Source organism: Eleutherodactylus coqui, chromosome 4, assembly GCF_035609145.1.
Source record: "Eleutherodactylus coqui strain aEleCoq1 chromosome 4, aEleCoq1.hap1, whole genome shotgun sequence".
In the NCBI taxonomy this organism is placed as follows: Eukaryota; Metazoa; Chordata; class Amphibia; order Anura; family Eleutherodactylidae; genus Eleutherodactylus; species Eleutherodactylus coqui.
The window spans coordinates 107,739,655-107,747,759 of NC_089840.1; positions in this window are offsets into that span (position 1 = coordinate 107,739,655).

Consider the following 8,105-nt stretch of genomic DNA (forward strand, 5'->3'; position numbering starts at 1 on the left):
GCAATACCGTGTTATCCGGAAAAATCTATATGATACTAAATGCTTCTGTAAGAGTAAGACAAAAGTATTATAGGAAGCTGCAGACCACTCACAACATTTGAAAAGGCCTGTTTGGGGTCAAACCCCATTCATCACTCCCTGCCAGCAATCTACTCTCTCTTGATCTCGCAGCCACGTGTCTTTAAACTCCCCGTACTTGATCAAATGTAAGCAGGAGCTTGGTGTGTCGGTGGTTTTCCCTGGCCCGGGTGGACAGAATCTTTGAGTTTGTACATAGATCCTCAATCACTAGCAGATATCAGGAAGCAGGCTTCTAACTTCTGTCTCAGTGGTACATGATGCCCTCTAGACTGCACAAATTTTACCCTTCCTCATCCCTGACTTGCTGGCGATGTGGAGCAGAGATAGCTACTCTCATGCACAATTTTTGGGACTGCCCCTTTATACATGGGTTTTGGAAGGCAGTGCATTCTGTTGCGAGTAGGATCTTGCACTTGCAAATTCCTGTCTCCACCCCTATTCCTTCTCCATCACTCGGATCTCCCTGCCCACTTATATCGTAAATCTCTCCTTAAACATCTGGTTATTTCGACCTCTGGAAGTTCTCCTCACTGCCCTCCTTGGCCCCCTGGATCCGCAAAGTGGAGGAAATTCAGTGGATGGGGGAACTCACAGCCTCACTGTACGATAAATATGATCCCTGGTACCATACCTAAGCTCCCTGGATTGACTTCCAACGCACACAAGAATATTGAGAAATGCTAGGATTCACATAGGGAGTCAGATGGGAGGAATAAGAAAACAGGTGAAACAAGAACATAGACGCCCTGGTGTGTTGGCTGTGGTAGACGGATGTTCGGCTTGCCTCGACCCTCCTAACCCCAGCTCCGTTTCCCCCCCCCCCCCCTCCCTTTCTTTTCTCTCTCTAAACATAGTCTTGTTCTATAAATGCTGTCAATTTATGAGACAGTATTATATTTATATTTCTGGTTTAGGTGTTAAATGCTTTTTTATGCCGACCGATGTTAGCCTCAATATTTTTGTAAACATGCCCCATTCCCTGAGATCTAGAACCCAATGATAGCTTTAAGATTGCATATTTAAATCATGGACTATGGAGGTCTGCCAAGAGAAGTGTGCCTTCCATTGGCTCTGGGAGTAGAGCGTACCATGACCGGCATTCTTTGTTTTGAAGTGTTGTTGATTGCACTATCCCCTTAGAGCAACCTGTTTCTGTGGAAAAAATGTTAAAAACTTAAATAAAAAATGTATTTAAAAAAAGTTTAAAAAAAAAGTATAATAGGAGTGATACCTTTACTAGCTAATCAGAAAAAATATATACTTGGAGGCTTTATGGGTGTCCTCTACGTCTGATGATTTCATGATGACGCTGATATAGTGATAGCAGTTGAATTAAAATGAAGATCATGATGTCGTAATGTTATAATGAAGACAGTATAGATGTAATGTAGATGTATGATTTCATGACATCTGATGATTACATAAAACCCATAGTTAAGATTATGACATCTAATTAATGTCTGATAATTTTATAATGATGATACTTATGATGTTTAAGTGATGGTGATGATATTACAATGAAACTCATAATGTTATATTGATAATAATCACCTCATAAAAAAGATGATAGTGAAGTCATAATAAACATAAAGATGCCATAATGATGACGAAGTTAATGCCATCATAATGATGTGAGATGATTTCACAATGACAATGCTTATTATGTCATAATAAAAAGAGAGTAGCCAGCAGCACAAGCAAGACTTGACGCTGATGTGAAAGTATTGAATTATATTTTACGCAGTAGTGCCGTGTGCATAGCGAGAAATATGTAAGTTAAATAAACAGTGTAGTTAAATTTCACTGAGTCCCAGACGCTGAACATGCAGGTCAGGGGGCACTTCGGAAATAGTGACCACAATATAGTTCATTTCCAGTTGTTATTCAATAGGAAGCCTTATCAGAGAGCAACAAAAAAATGAACTTTAGTAAAGCAAAATTCGATCAGCTCAGAATTACTCTTGGGAACATTAAATGGGACAATGTCCTCAAAAACAAGAGTACAGGTGACAAATGGGAGAAGTGGCTTGACAAGACCATAAGGAGGGCAATAAGCGCAAAAAAAGAAAGCATTTAAATTACTAAAACAAGAAGGCAGCTAAGAAGGGCTAAAAACATACAGGGAAAAAAACTAATTATGTAATGTTGTAGTAATAAATGGTTAACTGGTTCAATATTGTACGCTGATGTGTGTGTTGCATTCTTCATCGCTATCTACAACATGCACACCTCCAATGTATGGTTACCAGCAATAGCTCACAAGGGGGGAACTTCTTATCTATTAATGCATTTCTTTGGTCCAGATTAGAATATTAATAAAGTCTATGCTACTTGGATATATAGGAATTACGTGTTCACATAGCAACATACACCTGGGGCGTAAACATATCTTAATCATTAGCATCATTACATACTAGGCCAATCATGAGTTGTTATGATGTTGGGGGGCGTGCATGTAATTGGTGCTTCATGTTCAACTATATCTGTATTATATTCCTTTGAATAAATCAGAAGGGTATTGGGGACTGATGGATAACACCAATCAGTTCAAATACATTATCATGCGTGAAGCTTCTCATTATAACCAATTTGGAGCACATCAGTGAAATCTTCTGGAATATGATTTATTCCCATAACATCTGGCACCCGACTTGGAAAAATTGATGAGTGATCTTTGGAAATACGAATCCAACCGCTGGGCGTGTGGTTTGCCAGCCGTCAACAATGGGGAAATACTGCAGCAAATGGTGAGTTCTGTTCTCCCCTCCCCCATTGTGCGTCCATCATTCCGCTTGCCAAGGCTTGGGTGAGTAATTTCCGTCTAAAGGGCTTATTTTTGTTACACACTCAGTCGTCTACTTACGAACCCTGATTTGTGATTTCACTGGTTCTGTGTTGCTAGGAGCTGTGAAATTGTTGTTTAGACATCTGATAAGCTGTTATCATCCTCTGTAGCGTACCCCCATTTTCCAAACCATGACAAGGGCTTTGATGGCTTCTTGAGATAAGGCTGTAAAGGCTTCAGGCCTGAATATGATTTTGTCTTGTCTACCACTTCTTGACACAGCTAAACAGGATTTTCTGGGCATACTACTAGCAGTACAGCTCAGCAAAAGTTACTAATCGCATATCCTGTTTAGCTGGAACTAACAACAGAATTTAACATTTGAATGCGTAAACACAAGTTATTGTTCAATGTAAGAGAACATCTCTAACCAACAATGTATGCTTATGTAAAAACAAGTTCATCAGGCATAAAGCCCGCCCTGCGTCATGTTACTATATAAGTTGTGATATATGTAATAAAGGTAGATTGCTTTGCACATAGACCTGTCTGTGTCACTGCTTTCTTTCGGCTGGTCATACAAGCTATTTCAATTTGGAACCCGACAGCATATGAAGGAAACATTGAATTTCCCTAACATTACCTAGTGCCCAAGGTGGGTCTCAAAGCAAAAGAAAAGAGGATCATCTGTACCCCGAACCCCCGGACCTAGATGGGACAAGGAGCTACCTGAAACCACAGATTGATGAAACTTTACAGTAAAAGGTAAGACCTGATCTTACCATATAGAATCTGTGTTTCTTGGCTGTCCTTTTCCTGTCCGAGGGTAAGAAGTGCATGCCTCTTTTGTAAGTCTTTGAGCCGTTTAAAAGAACCTACATGACGGGATAAGATATGCTATTCGGGTGGGAATAAGTGTGTTTGTTTGTAGGCATTAGTCTCTGAATAGTATTTTTACTCGGGTTTAGCATACCGGAAATGGGAACAGGCAGGTCACAGGGACAAGCCTTTTAACCCTCTCACCGATCTTTGAAGGCATGGTATAATACTGAGGAAGCCGTAATTTCTGAGAAATACTCAGATGATATCCCCTTATAGGAATGAGAGAAGTAGTTGAGACGGAAGGAAAAAGGGAAGGTAAAGCAACCAAGTACAGAGATAGAGAGTTTGTGCCTATTGTCTCTATGAATGTTTGTGCCGCATGAGTGAGTGATTGAGATGAGCTGACCTGATCTACAGAACCTGACTTCCAGGGTGCAAATATAAATCTCTGTGTCCCGTGTTAACAGGAACTGGAACATAACGCTGCAAGGGAGTCCTTGCGAATAACAGGGCATTGATTCTGGACAGAGGCCTCTGCAGTTTTGCTGTGTGTCTCAGTGGCCAGGAGATTGTTTTGTGCATGTGAATGAAAAAAATAATAAGCCTCTTGGTGTACATAAGCCACCAGCCATGGCCAATACTGCTGGTAAAGAGGATAAGGTAGGGAAGACTGCAAGGGAAATAGTGAAACAAAGAGAAGGCAGGAGTGCAGTAAGTAAAGGATGTGACAAACTGTTAAAGCAGGTGGGATATTTGGGAACAGGAGCATGGAGGATGGACAATTCCATACCGGATATGCAGTGGTCACAGAACAAGATGTCCTAAAAGCAGAAGCTCTGCCTCCACATGTCTCAGCACAAGAAGCAGAACTAAAAGCCCTCACTGAGGTGTGTAGAGTGGCAGAAGGTAGGACGGCAAACGTTTACACTGATTCACGGTATGCATTCTGCATAGCCATGATTACGGCCCAATATGGAAGGCCAGACAGTTTCTTACTTCAGCAGGACAATTAATTAAGAATGGTGCAGCAGTACAGAGTCTCGTGGTTGTACAGTATATACTTGCTCATGTTGTTATTTGTGTACATGTCAATTCTGTGATTGATTGGACATGTGTATACTTGCTAAATAGTGTTACTGTTGTGTTTTCAGTGTAATAATGTCCTGTGGGAGAAATTAGTGTTCCTATTATGGGAAAATATTAGTGATACTGGTGTTCGCTGTGGAATCTGTTGTTACAAACAATTAAAGGTTGAATGTTTTTCTTCTGTTTGCGGCTCCTGATAACAGGAATCCCAGAGGGGGATGGTAGCAATTGAATGCATTTGTATGCAGGATGAGCAGAGTTGTAGCACTTCTGTACATTTTTCTTTGTGTGATGCTGTTGCGGCCACTTGCTAGCACCCCTCTGCTTTCCCTGTCTGCTTTTGTCCAGCAGTGAGAGGGTTGCCCAGCTCTCTCCTTCTGAGCTCACCTGAGGGGTTTATTAGTCATTACATCCCTATTTAAGCTCAACTGATGCAATTTAATGCCTTTCAATTGTTGTTTGTTTGTTCATCATGTTCAGCCTTCCCTGTGTTTTGTCCTGGTGTGAACAGTGTGCATCCTATTGCGTTATGTTCTGGTGTGAACGGTGTGCATCTTACTTTGTTATGTCCTGATATGAACAGTGTGCATCTTACTGCATTCTGTGTGAACTATCCCATGCTTCTGTATCTCTGTAGGTCTGCTGTAGGCTTTCTGAGCTGGCATGGTTGCCAGTTCTGTCTATAAATGTGTGTCTTCCTGCATCTGTCTGCTACTAGTTCCGCCTGGTCCTGAGTTTCTCCCCTGCAGGGATAGACATACCCGAGGTTCCAGCGCAGAGCAGCTCTTATGAGGGCGATCACTCTGCTTATATGTAGGGGGTCTTCCATTCTCTCTGTACCCAGTCAGTTCCCCTTTCCTTGTCTACAGTCCGTCTATCTGAGGAGTCGGCTACCAACCACTCAGGGACTGTCCTCAGCTTGGTTTGGTTGGTCCAGTGGATCCACAATTTCCTGAAATTCGTAACAGCAGTGAACATTGTGTGTGGAGGATTATATGGTTCTTAATATTTATATGGGAAAGACAGACTTGACCGCACAGATGGATGAGTTAATGACTAGAGATGAGCGAACGTACTCGGTAAGGGCGATTTCGCAATCGAGCACCGCGATTTTCGAGTACTTCACTACTCGGGTGAAAAGTACTCAGGTGCGCTGTGGGGTGGGGGGTTGCAGAGGGGAGTGGGGGGTAGCAGCGGGGAACAGGGGGGAGCCCTCTCTCTCTCCCTCTCCCCCCCACTCCCCGCTGCAACCCCCCGCTCACCCAAAGAGCACCCGAGTACTTTTCTCGAGTAGTGAAGTACTCAAAAATCGCGGTGCTCAATTGCGAAATCGCCCTTACAGAGTATGTTCGCTCATCTCTATTAATGACCAGTGTTCAGGCTGTGATGAATGTAAAATGTGTGAGTCAGATATTGACTTGGGATAAAAATTTCTCTCCCCCAATGCATAAGACTTTAATTACCACTCAGAGTAGGAAGTCAATTTCGATGCCTTTGTATATATCAGTGTCAGTTTTCACTGAAACTGTGATTTTATTCATTCAGAATCAGCATTGATAAACATTGCCTCCCCAGGCATTCCAGCAAAGACTGGCTCGCAACACACCGTGGCATATTACTCAACACGCCTTCACCCTGTTGCTTGTGTTGTGCCCTCTTGTGTTAGAAATGCTAACTGCAGCTGAAGAAAAAAAAGTTTTGAGGTAGCTTTCAATTTACATACGACAGTATTTAGAACACTGTCATAGGTTTTTACTCAGACTTTGCTTCATAGAATGTCACTTTTACCTACAGTGCGCTTTGCTCATGCCATTCAATGTGTCAGCGTTGCAACACCCTCAGTCCTGCTACCCTGCTACCTCTGTAAAAGGAGGGAAGTGGGAATAATCACCTGATAGTTTTTTTTCCCTTTCAGCTTGATACACATGACTATGCACTAGCTAATGGCCCAGGAGACAGGGAATTCAGTCATGTTGATCAGTCATTAGATAACCCTGATTTTGCACTCTTTGTGGATGGATCGGGGTATAGTCAAGAAGGCAGGTTCTATACAGGTTATGTTGTGCTCTCCATACATGATGTGGTCAAAGCCGAACCTCTTCCATCTTCCATATCAGCCCGAGAAGCCAAATTGTGACCTCTGGAAGAAGCATGCAAGCATGCTCATGAGAAGGCGCCTAACATCTACACAGACTCACGCTATGCCTGTGGCATTTCTCATGTCTATGGACCCATCTGGAGAGCGAGGTCATTATTGAAAGCAAATAAAAAAAATACAGAAAAAGTGCACAAGCACTGATAGAAGCCCTCTTGCTGCCCGAGAGAGTGGCCAGAAAATGCAGCAAAAGGCCACTCCAAGGATGGCACAAAAGAGGCAACTGTAAATCACCCAGCTGATCAGGCTGTGAAGACAGCCACACAGAAGCCCAGACTTGATCCTCCAGGGGTTGAGGAGGTACCCCCTCAGACATCACTTTCACGTAGCAGGGCGAGGGCGAGAAGGACAGACTCATAGATTGTGGAGTGACTGGTACCCAACTTTCCAGACTCCTGAAAAGCGACCATGAAGCACAGCCACAACCCTACAGCAATCCACCTGGCCCTGCACTTATTAACAATTTGTCCCTCACTGGACAAGAGGAGAGAGGGGAAGGGACGATACCTATCGATCCCGCCTCTTGTCCTCAAACACTCTGCAGTATTGCAAGCTTAGCGTATTTGTGGTGCGACCAATATATTGTAGTCCACATGGGCATTCAATTAAATAAATTATAAAACGGGAACAACAATTCAGGAATTGGTCTATTTTTATGTTTTTCTTTTCTCTATTACAATAGACCTCTTTTCTTTCTTGTCCAATATTGTCGCAACATTTACAGCGTTTTCTTCCGCATTTATATACTCCTACTGTCTTAGGTTTATTGTATGTTTCATTTTGAAATTTTTTTAGGGGATTTCAAAATGAAACATACAATAAACCTAAGACAGTAGGAGTATATAAATGCAGAAGAAAACGCTGTAAATGTTGCGACAATATTGGACAAGGAAGAAAAGAGGTCTATTGTAATAGAGAAAAGAAAAACATAAAAATAGACCAATTCCTGAATTGTTGTTCCCTTTTTATAATTTATTTAATTGAATGCCCATGTGGACTACAATATATTGGTCGCACCACAAATACGCTGAGTTCTAGATTAAACCAGCACACATTTAATATCTCTAGGGGATATATGAAACATAGTGTTTCACGACATTTTGCGTTAAAACATCAAAAAAATCCACAGGATTTGCGCATTACACCTCTAGAATATATCCGCACACACTCTTTCTC